This window comes from Bufo gargarizans, chromosome 3 (assembly GCF_014858855.1).
Source record: "Bufo gargarizans isolate SCDJY-AF-19 chromosome 3, ASM1485885v1, whole genome shotgun sequence".
NCBI classification, from domain to species: Eukaryota; Metazoa; Chordata; class Amphibia; order Anura; family Bufonidae; genus Bufo; species Bufo gargarizans.
Window position 1 is genome coordinate 352732935 of NC_058082.1, and position 24003 is coordinate 352756937.

General features: G+C 43.7%; 1 protein-coding gene across 1 annotated transcript in view; it reads left to right on the forward strand.

Moving 5' to 3' along the window:
- LOC122931583 (kinesin-like protein KIF21B) overlaps positions 1-24003 on the forward strand; it is a 735311-nt gene that overhangs the window by 475246 nt on the left and 236062 nt on the right. The gene's annotated exons all lie outside the window — the stretch shown is intronic.

The following is a 24003-nucleotide window of genomic DNA, read 5'->3' on the forward strand; positions in this document are numbered from 1 at the left end:
TGGATAACCCCTTTAAGAAATTTAAAAGAAAATAAAGACCTTATTTTTTGCCGAACAGATAAAGAGGGAGGTATCATTGTCCAAGATTATGTTGATTACTAGTGATGAGCGGCAGGGGCAATATTCGAATTCACGATATTTCGCGAATATTTCGGCGAATATACGCTATATATTCGAGAATTCGCAAATTCATGATCTCCAGACATTATTTTCTTGATTGCGAAAATTCGCATAAAATTCGCATGAACTGATTTTTTTTTTTTCACAAAAAATCGAATATTCGCAATTACGAATATATTTTGCGATATTCGAAATATTCGCAAATTCTCGAAGTGCCGATATTCGCGATTAAAATTCGCAATTCGAATATTCCAAACCAACACCAAAACCAACTTCCTGGGTATTGATTCATGAGGAACGTTTTATAATATCAAGTAAAAAAAAAAAAAGTTTATAGTAATACACCACCACAAGAAATGGCTCACAAATATACCCTTTAGTCAGTTCAAAAGAATAAGGAAAAATTTTACTACAGACAAAACCTTTCGAGAACAGGACAAATATTGAGATAGATTCCTTGAAAAGGCTACTCTATCACTCTTAGCCAGTGGCGTCGCCAGGGGGGGGCCAGAGGGGGCCACGGCCCCCCCAACATCATGCTGGGCCCCCCCATGTGCCCCCCCAACTAAAATGCGCCCCCCCCCCAGCAGCATTCACTTGACTGATCCGAGTTCAGCTCAGCTCAGTCACAGTCTCTCTCTCACCTCACGCTGCTGGCAGCAGGGACGCAGGGAGCCGGAGCCTGAGGGAGGGACGGGGAGGAGCGTAATATGATCTCAGAGTGGAGGCTGCTTCTGCCAGCCCCACCCCTCCCCGCCCACCAACCAATCACCGACCAGAGCTGAGGGGGCAAGCACAGCACACCAGCAGCTCTCTGAATCGAGTCGTCTGAGTCACACAAGTGCAGGGAGTCTAAGAATAGAAAGGAATCGAATGAGTCACAAGTTAAAAGAATCTAAAGATCCGAATTGTGACTCATTCGATTCATTGAGTTAAAAGAGCAGTGAGTCAGAGGGTAGAACAGGTAAGGCTACTTTCACACTTGCGCTTGATCGGATCCGTTCTGAACGGATCCGATCATATTAATGCAGACGGAGGCTCCGTTCAGTACGGATCCGTCTGCATTAATAACTTAGAAAAAATTCTAAGTGTGAAAGCAGCCTGAGCGGATCTGTTCAGACTTTCAATGTAAAGTCAATGGGGGACGGATCCGCTTGAAGATTGAGCCATATGGTGACCTCTTCAAGCGGATCCGTTCCCATTGACTTACATTGTTAGGCTACTTTCACACTAGCGTTCGGGTTTCCGTTCGTGAGCTCCGTTTGAAGGGGCTCACGAGCGGACCCGAACGCAGCCGTCCAGCCCTGATGCAGTCTGAATGGATGCGGATCCGCTCAGACTGCATCAGTCTGGCGGCGTTCAGCCTCCGCTCCGCTCGCCTCCGCACGGCCAGGCAGACAGCTGAACGCTGCTTGCAGCGTTCGGGTGTCCGCCTGGCCGTGCGGATCCGTCCAGACTTACAATGTAAGTCAATGGGGACGGATCCGTTTGAAGATGCCACAATATGGCTCAATCTTCAAGCGGATCCGTCCCCCATTGACTTTACATTGAAAGTCTGGACGGATCCGTACGAGGCTACTTTCACACTTAGCTTTTATATGCTAATATAATGCAGACGGATCCGTTCTGAACGGAGCCTCCGTCTGCATTATTATGATCGGATCCGTTCAGAACGGATCCGATCGAACGCTAGTGTGAAAGTAGCCTAAGTCTGAACGGATCCGCACGGCCAGGCGGACAGCTGAGCGCTGCAAGCAGCGTTCAGCTGTCCGCCTGTCCGTGCGGAGGCGAGCGGAGCGGAGGCTGAACGCCGCCAGACTGATGCAGTCTGAGCAGATCCGCATCCATTCAGACTGCATCAGGGCTGGACGGAGGCGTTTGGGTCCGCTCGTGAGCTCCTTCAAACGGAGCTCACGAGCGGACCGACGAACGCTAGTGTGAAAGTAGCCTTACACTGAGTTTGAATTAAATTAACCCTTTAGAATCAAATTGGCTTCTCAGGAGATATATATGTTAAAGGCATCTCATTCAGTAGCTATATAACTAAGGGCCCTTTCACACTTGCGTTGTCCGGATCCGATGTGTACTCCACTTGCCGGAATTACACGCCGGATCCGGAAAAACGCAAGTGTACTGAAAGCATTTGAAGACGGATCCGTCTTCAAAATGCTTTCAGTGTTACTATGGCAGCCAGGACGCTATTAAAGTCCTGGTTGCCATAGTAGGAGCGGGGAGCGGTATACTTACCATCCGTGCGGCTCCCGGGGCGCTCCAGAATGACGTCAGAGCGCCCCATGCGCATGGATGATGTGTACATGCGATCACGTCATCCATGCGCCTGGGGCGCCCTGACGTCACTCTGGAGCGCCCCGGGAGCCGCACGGACGGTAAGTATGCCGCTCCCCGCTGCACTTTACCATGGCTGCCAGGACTTTAGCGTCCCGGCATCCATGGTAACCATTCAGAAAAAGCTAAACGTCGTATCCGGCAATGCGCCGAAACGACGTTTAGCTTAAGGCCGGATTCGGATCAATGCCTTTCAATGGGCATTAATTCCGGATCCGGCCTTGCGGCAAGTCTTCAGGATTTTTGGCCGGAGCAAAAAGTACTGCATGCTGCAGTATTTTCTCCAGCCAAAAAACGTTCCGTTCCGGAACTGAAGGCATCCTGATGCATCCTGAACGGATTTCTCTCCATTCAGAATGCATGGGTATAATCCTGATCAGGATTCTTCCGGCATAGAGCCCCGACGACGGAACTCTATGCCGGATCCGGACAACGCAAGTGTGAAAGGGGCCTAAGGGTGGGTTCACATCACCTTTATGGATTGTACTGTCAGTGTCAGACTGTTGTCACTGTGGGTAACAATGCACAACAGACAACAATTCACATTGCACACCACAGTGACAGCTTCTGACTCCTGTCTGACTCCTGACTCCTCCTGTCCGGCGTCAGCCTCAGCTTCCCTTTACTATAATAAATCACTCAATACTAGTAATCAGAGTTCAGAGAGAGCTGAAGAAGACGAGCCGACTGCACTGAGTCAGCAGCGCAGCAAGTAGTGAGTGAATCGAATGTATCAAGCATCTGCGCATGCGCATCGGCACCTAGAGTCTTCGGTTCACTTGCGAGTCAGCTCAGCAGTCTGACTCACCAAGTGAACCGAATATCCGATTCATGAATTGGTTCATTTGAATAAGCTGATTCAAATGAACCGATTCACCTAAAAGATCCGAACTTCCCATCACTAAGCGGCGGTGCAGGGGAGGGAGAGGCGTGTCCCTTCCCCTTGCTCTGATAGGCTGCAGGCACTAGACCGGCAGCCTATCAGAGGCAGGCGCGCGATGACGTCATCGCGCCGCCTGAGCCATACAGCGTGGGACACAGGCCAGAAGAGGCCTGCATCGCATCGCTGACACTGAGGTAAGTATAATTTTTTTTTTTTTTTTTTTTACAATAGTGATACTTGGGGGGGGGGGACTTAAAAATGATGGGGGGGGCTTACTTAAAAATGGCACATTGGGGGGGATTTACTTAATGATGGCACATTGGGGGGGACTTACTTAATAATGGCACATGAAGGGGGGGTACTTACTTAATAATGGCACATGATGGGGGGGCCTTAATACTGGCACATGATGGGGGGCTTAATACTGGCACATCATGGGGGGACCTAATACTGGCACATGATGGGGGGACCTAATACTGGCACATGATGGGGGGCTTATTACTGGCACGTAATGTGGGTCTTATTACTGGCACGTGGAGTCATCTACGGGGGCACTAAGAAGGGGTAATTTATACTTGCAAAATTATGGGGGACATTGAGGGCATCTACTGGGGCATTTTATACTGGTACATTATGGGGGCACTAGGAGGAAGGGGGAGAGGAGCACTATGGGGCATTTACTGGGGGCACTATATAGGGGTATTTTATACTGGCACATTATGGGGGACATTAGCTCAACTGGGGGCATAAGGGGGTATTTTTTGCATTGTCACATTATAAGGAGAATTATTACTACCGGGGGGCATTATGGTGGGCTTTATTACTCCCACATGGTATGACCCCTAGTAGCAGCACCAGCCTCTCCCTGCTCTGCTATCCCGCTGCCCCTTCTCCAAATACTTATTATGAAATCTTTCTCATTAGGATAAAACACATCAGCTCCGCCGAGCCCCCGGCCAAAGTGTGGAAGTGGCGTCCGAGACCCCCAAGGGCCAAGCCAAGTAACTGTAAGTCTTCATGTCAAATATGTTTGTTATACACATATATCCTACACTGTGCCCCACAATATACAGTATACCGCCACGCTGTGCCCCACAATATACAGTATACCTCTACACTGTGCAGTCTGTTCTATAAGCACCCTTGTTCTGTGGTGGCGGACAGAAAATTATCTGGAAGTGCCCCTCCCGAGACCGGGCTCTAGATCCGCCACTGGTCTGGACCGCTCACAGGAGTGTACATTTCTTCTAAACTGTAATCCGTATCCTCTGACCTGCAGAAATCAGCACTCGCTCGATAAGAACTAAAAGGCAGGACCTGTAGGCTGTAGCCTGGCCCTGTTACCGAAGCTAGCCGAGTGGTGTAAGGTTAAGGTACTAGTAGAGATGAGCGGCCACTTAATCCTGATTTAAAGTTAAAGTTACTGCAGGATATGGATTACGGTTTAGAAATGTCAAATGTACACTCCTGTGAGTGGCGGGGAGGGGGATCTGTGGATGACACTGTTATGGAGGGGGAAATGGGGATGACACTGTCATGGGGTGGATCTGTGGATGACACATATAGCATAAGATGCTATACATTACACGGTATGTGGCATCCACAGATCCCCCCCCATAGCAGTGTCATCCACAGACAGCTGGACTTTTCTTCCCTGTTGCGGTTTTAGGTATTGGGTAAAGTATCGCAGCATTTCTAAGTGTACTTGTGTAAATATATCGTTGTTATAGCTGCCCCCCCTACTTTTGTCCTGGCCCCCAGTGTGCCCCCCCAAAATTTGAAAGCTAGAGACGCCACTGCTCTTAGCGCAGAAGAAGAGAAATACCCTAAGCCAAACTCAATGTCTACGACCAAAAATCCAGAATAAGATAAAAGAGATTAATAAGAAGTCTGCTCCTCAGATGACGGTAAGGACAACAAATCCACAGGCAGCTAGTAGAGCATGTCAGCTCTGTACACAAAAAAGGATTCCATATTGTTAATAAAGACCAATTAAAAAAATGATTTCTAGCTCAAAATAAGTATAATGCAATGATTAAAAAAAAATTGCCCCCAAAGGTGTACATCTATAAAAAAAAAATAATAATATTCGGGCTCCCGATGTGATACGAACAAGAAAATGGGATGCCACAGATGTGGAGCTTCACACTGCCTGTGCTGCAGTATTATTAGTTTTCAGAAAGCTACTGAATTGACATCAACTACAATGAAAGATAAATTTCAGCTCAAACAGTTTTTGACCTGTAAATGAAATTATGTGATTTATTGAGTGTAAATGCATTCTTCAGTATTTGGACTGCACTACTTAAGAATTGCATGACAGATTGAGCAAGCACCGCCATAATATAAATTAGGGATATTTGAAGCATGGTTTGAGCAAACACTGCATGTTAAAAATGGAAGACCCGGATCCAATTAAAAGTATGTCAATAAACCATATTCAAACAAATACTTACCAGAGATTTGAGTTTCTCTGTAAGAGATAAATCTTTTGGATTAAAAAGCTGCATACCATCAGTCCCTATGGTCTGAAGAAAGTCACAAAGACAATCTATAATATTAAATAGAGTATATGGTTTAGTATCAAAAACTCCCTATTACCATTTATAAATGTATTTGTTATTTGCACATTATACTTCTATATATAACTACTGGTGTAATTTTCTATATTACTGTTTCAGTCTAATACTGCCTTCTAGTGGACACTGCCAGTACAGGATAGAATTTCTACAGCAATGAGTATGGACTATTAACTCTCCTGCTACAAATTATTTTAAACTTGCCAGTATTAATTTTAAGAACATTATTTAATAACTTTCCCTTCATTTGACTAACATGTGGTTTTACCTGTATAAAGCTACTAATTAATACTGTGATGATTGGTTTTATTCATTTTATATCCAGCATATTTACATCTGAGACAGCTGGATACTCACTACATAACTGTTATTTTTAATTTTTTATATTTTTTCTTTTTTTTTTACTTATCAATATATGGACTATCTTTTGTTTGTAATGAATTTTACTTAGTCTATTAACTATCTAAGTGCTTTGAACTGTCTATAATTTTCCAAGTGAGGCAAGAAACACCAACTCATCCCGTTTTGTGTTTGGCACATTTTTTAAGCTTTTTAATCCCCACTCATTTTAAAGAAAACATTACCAAACCTGGCCCTGAAACACGTTCGAATGTCTCGTGCAATAAAGAATACCTAACTTCCTCTGGCATATCTTCCCTGCATTGAGCAGTGCCACCTTCTACCATGGAGTACTACAGAGTATCACCGTATCACTGCAACATGCCCTGACCTGGGACCGGAGCCAGTGTGAGCTGCAGCCTCTTGGAGCATCTCTCTTTTTTTCTTTTTTTTTTCATTTTTTTTTTATTGATTTTATGAAAAGAAAATTATTCAAAAATGGGAGTACATTGTATACATAGTGCAGAATATAGTTCGGTGTTCAACAGATGTTGTTACAATGCACAGCATAAAGACAGTTAATTTGACAAAACAAATCGAACTATTAATGCTGGGAGAAGATTAATAGAACAATGCATGTAAAAGGAAATATAGAAGTGTTAATCTAATAATGAGAAATGTCTCTATTCCATCTATTAGGAGATAGTAAGCGGGCTGTGGGGGGGGGGGGGAAACAAATAAAAAAATGATTGTAGTAAAAAGAGAAAAGGGAGGGGGGAAGCAGAGGTGAAATGAGGAGGGAAAGCAGGATGGGGAAGGGGGGAACCTCCATTATATGGAGAAAGGTTGTGGTCACCCATGTGATTGATTAGATTGAATCAGTTAGAATTTGGATAGCGGAAGTTGAGGTGCGGTATTTAACCCATCCATCCCATATTTTGAGGAATCTAGCATGTGTTCCCATGCTGAAAGTTCTTCCATGTGAAAGATATGGTTAACTTTATGTAGCCACTGTGAAAGGGTGGGGGAGCTAGGTTGATTCCAGTGTTGGGGTATCAGAAGCTTTGCAGCAGTGGTAAGTTATTGGAAAAGCGCTCTTTTTTCTTTAGGTATGATATCAAGGCGGATATTAAGGAATATCGAGGCTAAAGTTGGATCTTGTGTTAAGGAGCATAACCCTTTGATTATATTGAGTATCTGATTCCAGAAAGGCTTAATCACCGGACAGTCCCCCCACATGTGGATATACGTGCCTCTAGAGCTTTTGCACTTCCAGCATGTGTCAGAGTTTAGACAGGTCATCTGTTTAAGTCTAACTGGAGTTCGGTACCACCTAGTAATTCTCTTGTATGAGTTTTCTTGAAGTCGTGTACATCTAGAGATGCCATGAGATTTGAGGAATATTTGTTTGGTCTCCTCAGAAGACCAGGTGGTGTCTAGGTCCTTTTCCCAGTCTCCCAAATAGCCTCCAGTATGTGGGAGTTTAATTTGCTGTATTATGTTGTAAATCCGCGATAGCAAATGTTTAGGAGGGTTAGAGGAGGCTGCCAATTTTTCGAATTGTGTTAGTTCTCTGGGACTAGTAGTTTGGGTGAGATACGGTTTAATTAGCAAGTGGACATGTGATTTAAGTAATGTGTGTATTGGGAGGTGGTTCAAGGGGTCGTCTAATAGTTCTTGGTTAAGAAAAGAATGCAGCGTGATGGATCTAACATCCTTATATTGGATCCCTGTGTCTTTATATTTCTTCTGGTATAATTCTGGAATGTCTGCTATCGTCGTTAAGGGGGAAACTATGGGACTTAGGGAGTTCATATGCTGGTACCAGATTGATAGGGTGGCTTGGGTCATGACATTTGACGTGAGTTGGGAGGTGGGTTTATCTTTTTTCTTATTCCAAAGCAGAGCTCTGAGGGGGGCTGACGCTAGTAGGTTTTCTAATGGAAGCCAAAGTTTGCTTTCATCCGCCCTTAGCCAATGTATTATCCTGGTGATTTGGGTAGCTTCATAATATAGTCTCCAGTCAGGAGTTGACATACCTCCCCTTGATTTATGCTGGGTTAATAGGTTCTGATTTTATGCAATTTTACGCAAATTGTTGAAAAAGGTTACTGGGAGTGGTATCGGGAGGGTCTGAAACAGGTAAGTCTATTTGGGAAGCAGTATTTCTTTTATTAGGTTTTTACGACCCATCCAAGATAGGAAGGGTAAGGACCATGATGATAGTATTTGACTAAAGGTGTTCGGAATTTGGGCATAGTTGAGCAAATATAATTCGTTCCATTTGGTGCTAATTTTAATGCCTAAGTATGTGTATGTGATATATGATTTGGGCTAATGAAAGGGGTGTTGAGATCGCAGAATTTCTGTTTCCTCCTTACTGATGTTGAGTCCGAGCGCTTCTGATTTGGAAGCATTTATTTTGAAGTTTGAAATCATGCCATATTCCTGTAGGATACATTGCAGCGCAGGCAGGGCGGAGAATGGGTTCGACAGTGTCAGTAAAATATCATCCGCATATGCCGCTGAGGTATGCACAAATTTGCCATCATCAAATCCTTTTATATCTGGGTGGAGTCTGATAGATGCCAATAGTGGTTCAAGAGAGAGGACAAACAGGATTGGACATAAGGGGCAACCCTGGCGTGTACCATTAAGGATGTGAAAAGGTGCAGAGAGAGATTGGTTTATACAGAGTCTCGCTGAAGGGGTATCATACATCAGGAATATGGCAGTAACAGACTCTTTTGGTAAACCAAAGTGCAGAAGTACCTGTTTCATGTAGGTCCAGTCCACCCTGTCAAAAGCTTTCTCTGCGTCTGTTCCCAGCAGGACCAGGGGAGTTTTCTTCTGGTTAGCTACTTGCATTATGGAGAGAATTCTCAGAGTGTTATCCTTCCCCTCCCTTCTGACACAAACCCCAGCTGCTCTGGAGAAATCAATGAGGGAATTGAAGGTTTAAGTCTGTTGGCCAGCAGGCTTGCATAAAGTTTCAGGTCTGTGTTTAAAAAAAAGATGGGCCTGTAACTGCCACATTGGGTGGCATCTTTCCCTTCTTTGTGAATTAGGGTAATATAAGCTTCGAGGGCTTGTCTCTGTATGTTAGAGCCTGAGAGGTACGCATTAAATGTGTCCGTCAGGTGAGGGAGAAGGATGTCCGAGAAAGAATGATAATAAGAGCAGGGGAGACCGTCTGGACCCGGCGCTTTCTGTTTAGAACTCCTTCGCAGGGTGGACTGGACCTCACCTTGTGAGAAGGGTTTTAACAGGTTATAATGCATAGTAGGATCTAATTTGGGAAGGGAGGCTTTATTTCGAAATTTGGAAATTGCTGCAATAGAGTCCTGTGGACTTACTTGTTGATCTAAGGGGTGTAGTTGATATAAAGAGGAATAAAAGGTAATAAATAATTTTTCAATCTTATCGGGGTCGGTAATAATGGTCCCTGTTTTGTCCTTAATTTCTTTTATGAAAGTGTGGTGTTTTCTTCTCTTAATAAGGGACATCATTAGTTTGGAGGCCTTATCTCCGTGGGCGTAGAATGAATGTTTGACCGACATATATGTTTTAGCTGAGTTTTTGTTCAATAGGTCTCTAAGTTGTAGACGAAGCTCTGTCAGTTTTTGGAGAATTGGCGAAATAAGGGATTGTTTGTGAAGTTTTTCGAAATGGGAGATCTCTGACTGCAGGGATCTTATTTGTTGGTCTCTCTGTCTTTTGCAGTATGTGCCGATGGAAATGAATTTGCCTCTGATGGTTGCCTTGTGTGCCTCCCAAACCACCGGCATGGATACTTCAGTGTTGATGCTTAGTTTAAAGTACGTGTTGAGACTATCTGATATTTTTTTATGTGACTCTGGAATAGAGAGGAGAGTCTCGTTAAGTCACCACGGCGACCATGTGTTGGGACGGTCCAACAGTAGTATGTGAATCCCTAGTGGGAAGTGGTATGAGTGTAACCCCGAGCCTATCATAGAGGATTGTACTTTAGCGAGAGATGACTGCTGAAGGAAGAAGTAGTAAATTTTATGATAAGAATTGTGTGGTGCTGAATACAGGGTGTAATCTTTCACTGAAGGATAGAGAAAACGCCACACATCTGTCAAGGAAAGCATTTGTAGGGATAACTTAATGTGTCTTAATGACTTATATGAGAGAGTGGAACGGCCGGAGGATGTGTCTATGAGCGGGTCAAGGGCAACGTTGAAATCACCCCCTATTATTAGCTCACCCTTAGTCATACTATGTATCAATATTGTGGTTTCTCTAATCCATTGGGGCTGCTGTACATTAGGAGCATAAAGGTTCGCCAGTGTGACCTGTTTACCGTTTAGTAAACCTATGAGAATAAGTAGTCTGCCATCTTTATCATTATATAGACTCTCGGTTTCAAATATAATGTGTTTGGAGAAAGCTATGGCCACTTCTCTGGAGTTCTTTAGTAATGTTTTTGGAAAGAGGGAGTCTTTCCAGAGAGGAAGTGGGTTTCCTGTAGGAATAAGACATCAGCATGTGATTTTTTTCAGTGTCTGGAGCAATTGGCTACGTTTAATCGGTGAGTTAACACCTCTAATGTCGTAAGAGATTAGGTGTAAGGCGGTCATGGGGTGTGATGGTAGTATGGTGAATGCATGTCTGGAGTGTATCTGAGTAACGAAAGACTGTATGGAGGGAGGTCTAGGGTGTGTGGATTGAGTATAGGCATGGGGGGGGGGAGATATCGAGTGGTGGGAATGCGTCTGTAGAGACAATAGGTAAAACTTCCAAAGTGAAAAGAAACAATTGAAAGTACAATGAAAAACCGTGAATATTTAACATGCGTGCTGACATGGAAAGGCTATAGCCGTGAGGGCCATAATCATTTTGATCTAGCTCTGCATAGTGAGAGGGAGCTAACATAGTAACATAGTAACATAGTACATAAGGCCAAAAAAAGACACTTGTCCATCCAGTTCGGCCTGTCATCCTGCAAGTTGATCCAGAGGAAGGCAAAAAAAAACCTGTGAGGTAGAAGCCAATTTTCCTCACTTTAGGGGAATAAAAATTCCTTCCCGACTCCAATCAGGCAATCAGAATAAATCCCTGGATCAACGACCCCTCTCTAGTAGCTATAGCCTGTAATATTATTACGCTCCAGAAATACATTCAGGCCCCTCTTGAATTCCTTTATTGTACTCACCATCACCACCTCCTCAGGCAGAGAGTTCCATAGTCTCACTGCTCTTACCGTAAAGAATCCTCTTCTATGTTTGTGTACAAACCTTCTTTCCTCCAGACGCAGAGGATGTCCCCTCATCACAGTCACCGTCCTGGGAATGAATAGATGATGGGATAGATCTCTGTACTGACCCCTGATATATTTATACATATTAATTAGATCTCCTCTCAGATCTCCTCTCAGATCTCACTTCAGATAAATGTAGTGATGAGAGGCGAGGGAAGGGTCAGCGACAGCCCCCAATGGATGAGGGTATAACAGATGGACTAGAATATAATTTTCAGATAAATCATATAAAGTCACGGGTCCCTCCCCCACCCCCCATATAGAAGGAAATACACAAGTAGAGTCGAAAACAGTGAATAGAACAACTGTAAGTAAACAGTAAATGCATTCAATTTAACTATTGAAAGGAATTATACCCAGGGGGTATTATTGAGTGTAGATCACCTAGCTCAAATCAGTTCTCAGGTAGGATCAATGTCGAGTTCACGGGGTCAGTTTTCCTTGGCGTTTTTGGCTGTGGCTCTTCCTCCCTGCTCCAACCGTTTCCCATGGTGTGGGTGGAGGAATCGTTGAGAGACTGGTAAGATCTAGTATTGGAGACCAGTCCGAGATGTCAATATCTGTGATCTGAAGTGAAGATAGGATATCCGCCAATTCAGAGTGTTCTCTCAGGATCTAACGTTTTCCCTCAACAGTAAAGGAGAGGCCGAATGGAAACAGCCACCTGTATGAAATGTTCCTATGACGTAGAACTTCTGTTAAGGGACGGGCATATTTCTTTTTGATAATGTGACTCTGGCTAGGTCTTTATATATTGATACTTCAGATCCCTCCACTTTAACCAGGGGTTTGCAGCGGGCGAACTTTAATATGTCATCTCTCACTCTAGAATTGAAGAGGCGACAGATTAAGTCTCTTGGTGGATCTGACGCTTGTGGTTTGGCTCTCAATGCTCTGTGAGCTCTTTCAATGGAGATCTCTAGAAGGTAGTTGTCACCCATTATGGTTGAAAAAATTTGCTTGACTTGTCGGGTAGCACCTCTGGGAGGATGGATTCTGGGATTCCTTTTAGACGCAAGTTGTTGCATCTGGCTCTATTCTCCTGGTCTTCCATCCAGTTAACAATTTTGTTCATGTGAGCCTGGCATGATGAGAAATTAGCAGAGGACGCTTCTGTGTATGAAACTAGTTGCGCCTGAGTATTTTCTAGTTGTTCAACCCTTCCTCCCATGCATTTAATTTCTTGTTTGATCTCTTGGAGTTTATTTACCACTGGTTCAAGTGCTTTTGACAAGGGGGTGTATCTATCACAAGGCAAACAAGGCATTTGCCTAGGGCGGCACTTGAAAAGGGGCGGCAAAATGCCTTGTTTGCTTAGTGATAGTTACACAATATGCTAAATATATTTTTTGCCCCTTGTCCGATCCTTCATTATGCGAGCGGCATTGCCGGCGCCGCATAGTGAAGGAGTTGAAAAACTTACTTCCTCCCGACCTCCCCTGCCTTTTGCGTCCTCACGTTGCCGTCGTGACGTCACACGGAGGTGGAGTCACGGGCCGGCAACGCTAGGGTGAGACTTATCTCCTCCAAGTATAGAGCGGATCCTGCACACGGTCACCGTGAACACTGAGGCCAGGCCCCGGCCACCAATGCACTGATCCCTGAGCCTGCTGTCTTCAAAAACTGCAAGTACTTAAATTACAGTAACTCACAAAAATTCAATTACTTAGTTTGGTGGTTAGAGGGGGGGAGAATTAGGGAGGGATTAATACTGTACTAACTCTAGCTGTACATTGTTTTTTAACAAGGATGGGGCGGGTCAAATGTATATTAGGGGGGTGCCCGAGTTTAGTCTCGCCTAGGGCAGCACAAAACCAAGATACACCACTGGCAGAAGCCTTTGTTGGTGGTGCTGGGGGGCGTTTCTGCATGTACGAATCTAATGAGCCCGTGAGACACTTGTTGGAGGAAGGCCTGGATTTACTTGGGCCGATTTAGACCATTACTGTTCGAGCAAATGTCTGAGGCTGTCGACTCTACCAGTGTGACTGCATTGAATAAGGTAGAAGGTATCAGGAGAAAAGAAAATTAGTCCCTCATATCTTGTGGTCCTCACTAGCCACAGACGCAGATTACATGTAGTTCAGCATTATAATGTCCTAATTATCCTAGAAGAGGCTTTGTCAGGGGCTTATTAGCAATGATTCTAGTCAGACAGCCGCTGCACCTTTATGATTACATCCACTGATCCTAAAATAATACACGGGAGCCTATTTATCTGCTTGTAGCAGGTTGGAGATTCTCATATAAGCAGTCCTACGCTAGGTACTTAGTTCAAAGCCCTCTCCCTCCACAATCAGGAGTCTGATGTTGACGTTAAGCTGAATAGGCTTACCGGCAGATCGGAAGGGTCAGAAGCTGAAGACCGGGTTATTCAATGGTAAGTTGGCTGCCTTGAACACAGGTCTGTTTGCAGTGATGCGAAAATACCTGTGAGGCCATAGAGCACCCTAGGTCAGCTGCTTATTCTCGCTGTAACCATCTTTTCCTCACCGAAGCAGTATAACCGCGGTGATTTGTTGCATCCTGCGATCCCTCTGGTTATTCACCGGAGCGATATTCGCTGAATCAAGTCCAAAGGCCGTTCGGCTTATGGTTGGTGACCGTCGGGTGGGGCGTACTCCATGCAGTTATCTTCTTACTGCTATGTGTCGTAGATTTTTCAGGGCTCAGTGGCTCCTGGTCGGAATGGCTTCACTAGCCACGGTTTAGATTGCGGGCCCGATAGGTGCAGAGGTCCACTTTCTCTTTGGCTAACAGAGGCCCTGTCTGCCACCCGGTCTTTCTTGGGTTAGTGGCGAGCGGAGCGAGATATAAAGCTCTTCTACCTGGCGCCAAGCAAAGGTCCGAAGGCTGTGAGGTAATGCAATGGACGGGGAACGGCCTTAGCCGAATGCGATCTCTCAGCAAACTGACCGTCAGCTCTTGTATTAGTCAGGGTCCAATAGTAGAGTTCTTGCACCGGCAGATAAGCAATTTAAAACAAGAATCCGGGGATTACAGCTGTCACTGGTGCCCAGTCTTTTGATCGCTGAGTGCGGGCTGCAAGATGGCGCCTGCTCAGTGAGAACAGCCATCGTTATGTCCCCTTTTACTGCCGGATTGAAGTAGGTAGATTTAAGTGATAGAATACCTTGCACTAAGGCTTGCGGTAGTATTATTCTTTCCGACCGGGGCAAAGGGAAGTTATATAGCCGACCGCACTCCCAATCAAATCTAGGCCGGTGATTCTTCTTCCGCTAGGCCTCGCTTGAAACTCCGGATCCATGCGGTCCTGTGGCCCCAGAAAGGTCTCAAAACAGGGCTGATGTTAGTCGGTGTCGCCTGGGATCCAAAGTGAGGTCCAAACTCTTTTTAAACAGAGCGGATGAGGTTAGATTAGGTCTGCTATGGCAGAGCTGCTGTAAGAGACGTCTTTCCCGGGCAGCTGCAAGCCACGCCTGCTCTGGGAGCATCTCTAAATGTCCTCAAGAGTCTTGTGCCTTCAACACAACACTACAAGGGTAGCCTCCAGTTTTCCAGTAATTAGATGCCGATCACTGCAGTTCTACTTATTACACGCTTCTTGTGTTTGTATTATCCTAGTTATGCTCTCATGGCTGTTTAAAAGGCTGAGCAATGATTGGAAAGCTCTGCTTGTAGTTGTGAAACATATTTATTTTTACATCTTTTTAAAACTTGGCACTTGAGTCAAATATCATCTCGATGTGTTTAGGTCTTCATGGGTGATATACTCCAAAGGAGGTAAGATACCAGTACTCTTTGTGGTCTTGCAAAGGTGGAGCTGGCTACATATATTCATTATTAAATATCCTATCCTTAAAAGCCACAAAATGATCTTTAACTTTAGGCTTGTTACTTAACCCCTTCCCGACATATGTCGTAATAGTACATCATGGTGGCAGGTGCGTTCCCACAGTTTGACGTACTATTACGTTGTGGTTATCAGGCGGACACTGGAGCGGTGTGTGCCCGATCACTGCAGGGGTCCGGCAGACCCTGATAGCCAGGCCCCTGCTGTATCCACCGGCATCGCTGTACAAGCCGAGGCCTGCGGATTTAACCCCTGCTATGCCACGATCAGCACTGACCACAACGAGATTTGAGGCGGGTGAGGGAGCCCATCAAGTCCCCGCGCTGCTGTGGTGGAGACCCAATGAATGAGAAGGCAGCCCAATGCCGTGCAGTAAAGTACCAGAGTGGGAAGAAAAAAACATCCCTTTCCCCTGATTTTATATTAAAAAAAATTAAAACACACACATATTAGGTATTGTCACGTCCGTAACAACCAGCTCTATAAAATAACACATGAATTAATCCCTCAGGTGAACACAGTAAAAAAAAAAAAGTGCCCAAAAAAGCTATTTTTGGTCACCTTACATCACAAAACTTGCAACACCAAGCGATCAAAAAGGTGTATGCCCCTCAAAATAGTACCAATTAAATCGTCACCTCATCTTTCAAAAAATTATATCCTACCTAAGACAATCGCCCCAAAAATACACGGAGACACTAAAACATCATTTTTTTTGGTTTCAAAAATGCAATTATTGTGTATAGGTATTGTTGCGTCCGTAATAACCATCACTATAAAAATATCACATGAATTAACCCCTCAGGTGAACGCTGTAAAAATGCTGTAAAGATAAATAAATAAATAAAAACTGTGCCAAAACAACCAAATTTTTGGTTGCTTTGCCTTATAAAGTGTAATAATGAATAATCAAAAAATCATATGTATCCAAAAATAATACCAATAAAAATGTCAACTCTTCCTGCAAAAAATGAGCCCGTGCACAAGACGATTGCCAGAAAAAATAAATAAAATGTTGTTCAGAGAATGCTTTATTATATAAAACAAACAAACAGAGTAGACATATTTGATATCGCTGCATCCGTAACAACCTGCGCTATAAAAATAGTGCATGATCTAACCTGTCAGATGAACGTTGTAAAAAATAAAAAGTAAAAACGGTGCCAAAACAGCATTTATTGGCTACCTTGCCTCACAAAAAACGTAATATAGAGTGATTAAAAATCATATGTACCTCAAAATAGTACCAATAAAACTATCACCTTATCTCCTAGTTTCCAAAATGGGGTTACTTTTGGGAGTTTCTACTGTAGGGGTGCATCAGAGGGGCTTCAAATGGGACATGGTGTCTAAAAACCAGTCCAGCAAAATCTGCCTTCCAAAAACCATGCAGCAGTCCTTTCCTTCTGCGCCCTGCCATGTGCCCTTACATCAGTTTACAACCACATGTGGGGTGTTTCTGTAAACTGCAGATTCAGGGTAATAAATGTTGAGTTTTGGCTGTTAACCCTCGATGTGTTAAAGAAAAAATGGATTAAAATGTAAAATCTCCACTAAAAGTGAAATTTAGACATTTTATCTCCATTTCCCTTTAATTCTTGTGGAACACCTAAAGGGTTAACAAAGTTTGTAAAATCAGCTTTGAGTAACTTGAGGGGTGTAGTTTCTACAATGGGGTCATTTATGGGGGGGTTTCTATTATGTAAGCCCCACAAAGTGACTTCAGACCTGAACTGGTCCTTAAAAAGTGGGTTTTGAAATTTTAAGAATTGCTTCTAAAATTCTAAGCCTTCTAACGTCCTCAAAAAATAAAATGACATTTATAAAATGATGCAAACATAAAGTAAACATATGGGGATTGTTAAGTAATGAGGTATCACTTTCTGTTTTAAAAGCCGAGAAATATAAATTTTGAAAATTTTGAGTTTTAAAAAATTTGGGATTTTTTCATAAATAAAGGTGAACTATATTGACTCAAATTTATGACTGTCATGAAGCACAGTGTGTCACGAGAAAACATTCTCAGAATGGCTTGGATAAGTAAAAGCGCTCCAAAGTTATTACCAACATGACACATGTCAGATTTGCAAAAAAATGGCCTAGGCAGGAAGGTGAAAACTGGCCTGGGGTAGAAGGGGTTTAACTTTATTGCAATGAGATGAACCTGGATAAAGCCTGTTCCCTGTTGTTTGGATGCCTGGCTGTATTAATCTGAAAGGTTAAGAGTGCAACCCAGCAGTTAGATTCATCGTTGTAGAATTCCATTATTTTGATAAAATATTTTTACTTCTATGAACAATAGGAATGACATCAGGTGCCTGGATGAGGTTAGAGAGCATTTTTTTTGCCTTGTAATGATGAGAGGATAGCTTAAGAGACACAGCCCCAACCACCAGCTGCGAAACAGCGGAGCACTACAGCGTTTCAGTAGCTCACATTGCTATGCATGACTGCTACGAAAACAGTGTAGCACAGCAAGCTATGCTGTTTCTGAATTAAGGAGACAGAATAGCTAGCTGTGCTATGTTGTTTCCATAGCTCTCATGCACAGCAATGTAAGTTACTGAAAAAGGGAGTGCTCCGCTGTTTCCTGGCCAGCTGTGGTTGGGGCTGTGTCTCTTCTAGCCTTAGTAATGGTGAGATGAGACAACTTCTTTAGGGTCCGCATCCGAGCCATTTCAATGGAACTGCAAAAGATGCGGACAGCACTCCGTGTGCTGTCCGCATCCGTGGCTCCGTTCCACGGCACCGCAAAAAAAATATAACATGTCCTATTCTTGTCCGCAATTTGCAGACAAGAATAGGCATTTATATTCCGCAAATTGCGGAAGGCAACACTGGCTCCTTCCGTTTTTTGCAGATCTGCGGTTTGCGGACCGCAAAAGACGGCACGGTCGTGTGCATGAGGCCTTAAAGTAAGTTGTGCAATCATTTTTGAGCACGTAAGTTTTAAAGGAGCTAACTTCAGTGGATATGTGGCTCTTATCCAAGCATATATCACCCACAATTATTCAGCCTAAATCAAGTATTTGTGCATGTGGGGCATCGCCTGGACCATTTATTTGTTGATGCACCTTAGAGACCCTCAGATTATCTCTCCAAAGTAAGATTAGAATATTGGCATTTGTGTCCATAGGAAGAATTTCAGAAGCTAGGTACCTTAGATGGAGATGATGCTGCTGCTTTTGGAGTAGGGATTTCTTCTCTTTCATCTGCTATCTGCTCACATTCAATTACTGTTGGTAAGGGTATGTGAGTATTTCCCTTGATTTAAGAGAGAAGATACACAGTAGCTCTTCTGCTGACCAGAGCGTTGAGGGTATATGCTATTGCTTTCCCCTTTATTTATAAATCTAGTAAAATAACAGAAATGGTTAAAGGACATTTTGTGTTTTCTTTTCCACCTGGAGCCTTGGTCTATCCATTTCCCCATTTAAAGTCTTTTAAAGGAGGCACTTTCTATAGCTTTGGAACTGTAATGGGTTTGTTCAAGTCTCTTCCATGCTGCAGCAAGACTTTATTCTGAATGGCCCACAGGAACTGCAGTAAGTGTCTTGATGAACTCTCTAGGTAGTGGGGTTGAACCAAAGCCTAACCAGTTGAGCAAGTCAAGTTCTTCCTTGGCGGTGAGGTCATGGATTATGGCTTTGAAGGTCAATTTCGAGGCCCTATAGTTCTCAGCATGGTCATCAATCGTAGAGAGACTGTTGTTTGTTAGCTCCCTCTGTATCATATGTCTGGTTAAGTCAGATTAACCTGTGGTGCCTATGGGGTGTGTGAGGCTACCTTCACACCTCTGGTGTGAATTCTGGCAGGTTTTTCCGGCAGAGAACAGCCTCCCAGAGTTCACTGGATCCAGCACTGCTGAATGTGAATGGAATGCCGGACAGCCCCATTAAGTATAATGGGGTCTGACATAGATCCATACGCTGTTACAGCAGACAACCTGAGAGCCAGCTGGACTCAAACTGCAGCATGCAGATGACTCTGTTTGTCTGCTGGAACAGCATGCCGCAGTTTCACACGGAAGTTCTCTGGCATATAAGGTCGAGATGTCAATGTAGTAGAGGGGTGAGGCGGCACTGCAAGCGTCTCCAGCCAGCTCAGAAGTGGGAACTGTGTAGCTCAGTCGCAATACAAACTTCAGTGTGGTTCTTCTATCAACGTGAGAGTGAGGAATGATAAATGAAGTATGCGAAGAAGAAAATGATAGCGGCACTCCCCCGAATGTAGCAAACAATGACATATACAAAGTAACAGCAGGCTGGGGTGGATACAGGCGTGTGTGTGTGCTGAGTGGGCAGCTGGCGACGGCCGTTTCGCACACCTCGTGCTTCCTCTGGCCTATGACCTCATCACGTCACCTGTATGCTCCAGCTTTCCAGATAAGTCTCCGAAGCTGGAGTTAATCAGTAATCAGACTCTAAATCAGCGGCTGAAACAAAGTATACAGATAACCGGACATAATATCATCCCAGACAAACAAAAAGCAACCCATACATAGGCTAATCTAGATACGTGTCTCCTATAAGTATACACTTAACTCATTGTGGTCATTTAACCCTAGCAATCCCATCGCGTTGGTACGGATGATCCAGTCTGCCTTTCTCTGCATAAGGAGGCGATCCTGTCCCCACCAGCCGGTGGAGCAGGTACGTGTTCCAAGGCCACAAACTGCAGGCATTCAACATTGCCCCCATGCATGTTCACTACGTGTTCGATCAATCTGGGGCATCCTTTTCCCGATCTCACAGAATTTATATGTTCCCTAAATCTTTCACACATAGGGCGAATAGTCTTCCCTATGTAAAAGGACCCGCATGAACAAAGCACCAGATAAACTACGTACTTAGTCTTACACGTAGTGAACTGCATGAGCCCATGTTTTATGCCAGCAAAAAAGACAAACTTGCTTTTTATTATATGTTTACAAAAAGAGCAATTGCCACATCTGTGACTTCCTGTTGGGACGTTCTCAGTCAACCAATTTTTAGTTCTAGTTTCCCTCAATCTACTTCTGACTAATTTATCCCTAATCGTATGACATCTCTTAAAGGTGACAAGTGGTTTACTATTTTACTACGTCCTGTAATCCTTCCTCATTTCTGAGGATCTCCCAGTTCTTAAATATGGCCTGTTTTATTATGTTAGCCAGGGGACTATATTTAAATGCAAAGGCGAATCTCTCTACATTGTTCTTAGATTCCTTATCTTCTTTGCTTTTCTTTTTCTCTCTGCCCTTAAGTAGCTCCTTCTGAGTAAATTGCCCTGCTTTCATTAACGCTAAATCTAAGGTATGTTCAGGGTATTCCCTCTCTAGTAACCTATTCTTAAGTTCTAGAGCTTGTTGTTTATAGCCCGTCTCTGTACTATTTATGCGTCTAAGCCTTATGAACTGACCATAAGGTACTGCCCGTTTTACGCTACGTGGATGATAACTGTCATGGTGCAGCAGGGAGTTAGTGGCGGTGGGTTTACGATAGCCTGTGGTGACTATTGTGCTATTCTCTATAGTGACCATGACATCAAGGAATTCTAATGCTCCACCTCCAAAATGAATGGTGAATCTCATATTCATGTCATTATGGTCATTAAGAAAATGCACAAAGTCCTGACATACCTGCCTTGGACCCTGCCACACTATGAAGACATCATCCACGTAGCGCAAACATAATTTAATGTATCTAAGATACGGATTTGAAGTGAAGTATACAAAACGGTCCTGAAAAACAGACAGAAACAAATTAGCAAAAGTGCAAGACACAGGTGTGCCCATGGCCGTACCATGGATCTGCCTGTACCAGCATCCCCCAAATGTAAACACGTTGTTGCTGAGTACAAAATTGAGTGCTTCTTGGACAAAGCTGCAATAGGTATCTCTCTTATCAGTATTGCTGAGAATTTTGATGACAGCTTGCACACCCTTTCCATGTGGGATACGGGTGTATAAGCTTTCCACATCAAGTGACACCAAATTAAAATCATCCTGCCATTGGAAGTGATTCAATACCTCCAGGAAGGCGTTGGTGTGCTGTAAATAAGTAGGAGCATGTGACAAGAGTGGTCTAAGCAGCCAGTCCAAATATTTAGACAGGGGTTCAGTCACTGACCCAATACCTGCCACAATGGTGCGTCCTGGTGGATGGGTCAGTGACTTATGAATTTTAGGTAAAAAATACCATGTGGGTTTACTGGGGGATGGTGGCACAAGCCGATCCATGATACGTGCCGCAAAAAAATCCAAATCAATATACCGCGTAAGTAAATCGCTGAGTTGCGCTAAAAAATAATAGGAGTGGGATCCTTATCAAGTTTTTGATAGACAGAGTTATCTCCGAACTGCCTCAATGCCTGCTGCATATAGTACTCTTTAGTGAGAAGTACAATATTGCCCCCCTTGTCTGCTGGTTTCACTATGATGTCATTTTTACTGGAGAGCCATTTAATGGCTGACCATTCCTCATTAGTGATGTTATATTCAACCCTTGGATATATCAGGGCCTTGACATCCCTTAATACCTGATTATAAAATACATCAATGCTACTCCCGGCAGGCAAGGGGGGGCAATAAATGGACTTAATGCCCCCCTTGAAGGAACTAGCTTCCAAGGTGGGGGCTTCAGGGTCCCCCAAATTCATATCAGTTAGAATCTCAAGGCAGGCAATTTCTTTTTCACTGAAAGGCTCTGCAATATTGAATCCTAAAAAAATAGTATATGCTGGGATTTCTCCCTCCTTCTTAGAGCCCGCAGTGAAAGAGGAGTTGCTATACATTTTATTTTGCTGTAACTTGTGAATAGCCTTAAACAAATCATTTTTGAAAGTAACTGGATGAAATTTTTCCACCAGACTGAAATTAAGTCCTTTGTTAAGGACTGTAACACATGAAGGGAGTGGTTCAAGAGTGGTAAAATTGATTACAAGATTTTCACTAGGTGTGATGGTATGTGAGTCTGTCACTGACGCCACGAAACTTGTTTTTTGTTGCGTGATGATTTCCTCGTCAGTCTTCTTTCTCCTCTTTCTACCCCTTCTTGTGCCACGTCCAAAGGGGGGAAGTTATCTGTCGTCTTTCTATTGGTGTTAGTGTCATCAGACACACTGGAATCGCTGTCCATTGTCCAGTAGTCACTTTTATTTTTTCTCTGGGGACGTCTTTTTCGTTGTCTTCTTTAATTCCAATCAAATATTTTTCCCCTATCATAGTCACAGCAGACAACCTGAGAGCCGGCTGGACACAAACTGCAGCATGCAGTTTCACACGGAAGTTCTTTGGCATATAGGTCGAGATGTAGAAGGACAAATGATTTTGCATAAGGGTTTAGTCACAGGAGGATCTGCTGGCTTGATACTGGAAATTACCTTGTCACTAGTAGGCAGCAACATCTGTTACAGTGTAGGTGTATCCATGTGGTAGATTGGAAGTGGTGCTGGTATGTGCAACTCAGAAGTTTCTGTTTTCAGCATTATATTAATGTGACTAGCAGGAGATATAAGTGATGATTGCTGTAGCACATAATGAGTTGTGCGATCAGCTGGGTTCCAATTCTGAGATGAAGCAGTCCATATCTGTATCTTACCATAATGCTTGTTTAAGGACTTTCCATTTAGCTAAGCCAGCCACTTCTACCCTTTTCCACTTGGAGAATTTTTAATTGGACTTCCTCCTCTGATTTCCTCTTAGCAAATTAACTTCTCACACTAGCTTCTTCTGCATTTGCAGGATATTCTATTAGGCTACTTTCACACCTGCGTTAGGTGCGGATCCGTCTGGTATCTGCACAGACGGATCCGCACCTATAATGCAAACGCTTGTATCCATTCAAAACGGATCCGTTTGCATTACCATGAACAAAAAAAATTATGATAATGCAAACAGATCCATTTTGACTTACATTGAAGGTCAATGGGAGGAGGATCCGTTTTCAATTGCACCATATTGTGTCAGTGAAAACGGATCCGTCCCCATTGACTTACATTGTAAGTCAGGACGGATCCGTTTGGCTCCGTATCGTCAGGCGGACATCAAAACGCTGCAAGCAGGCCATGTCAGCATACACACGGCTGGTATCCATGTTATGCGGATCCCCGATTTGTCCTACATGGACTTTGGCCTTTCTCCAACACATACCGTGTTCCCTATACCATACCCTATGGACTTCTGGACAGGCTGTTTATCTAGCCTCCAGAGTCTTCTCAAAGAAGGTTTTTAGAGCAGAAGATGGCGTGGTTACACTCAAATGAACAAACTTATCCTCCGCAAGTGTACAAAACATCACATTTGTAAAAATGAGTAAGACACACCTCTGACTGAGGCCGATGAATACATCTTGCTGACCATGGCAATTTAATGCGGGCCCGCCACTGCCTGCCTATCATCATGTTTTGAACAGTTTGGCTGCTGCAGCCATAGCTGCTGCTCCCTCTAATGCCACTACTATTATCATTACACTGCCTTGCCACTGCTACTATTACCCTTACACAGCCACACATCTACTGCCTTATTTGTTCCATATTGTGCTGCTACTCCATCCACACTGTATTGCAGCTGCTCCCAAAAATAAGGGAAAAGAGGAGGGGAGCAAGACACTTTCTTCTGGCATTAACATTTGTTTGTGTATAAATTGAGTGTGGAGTA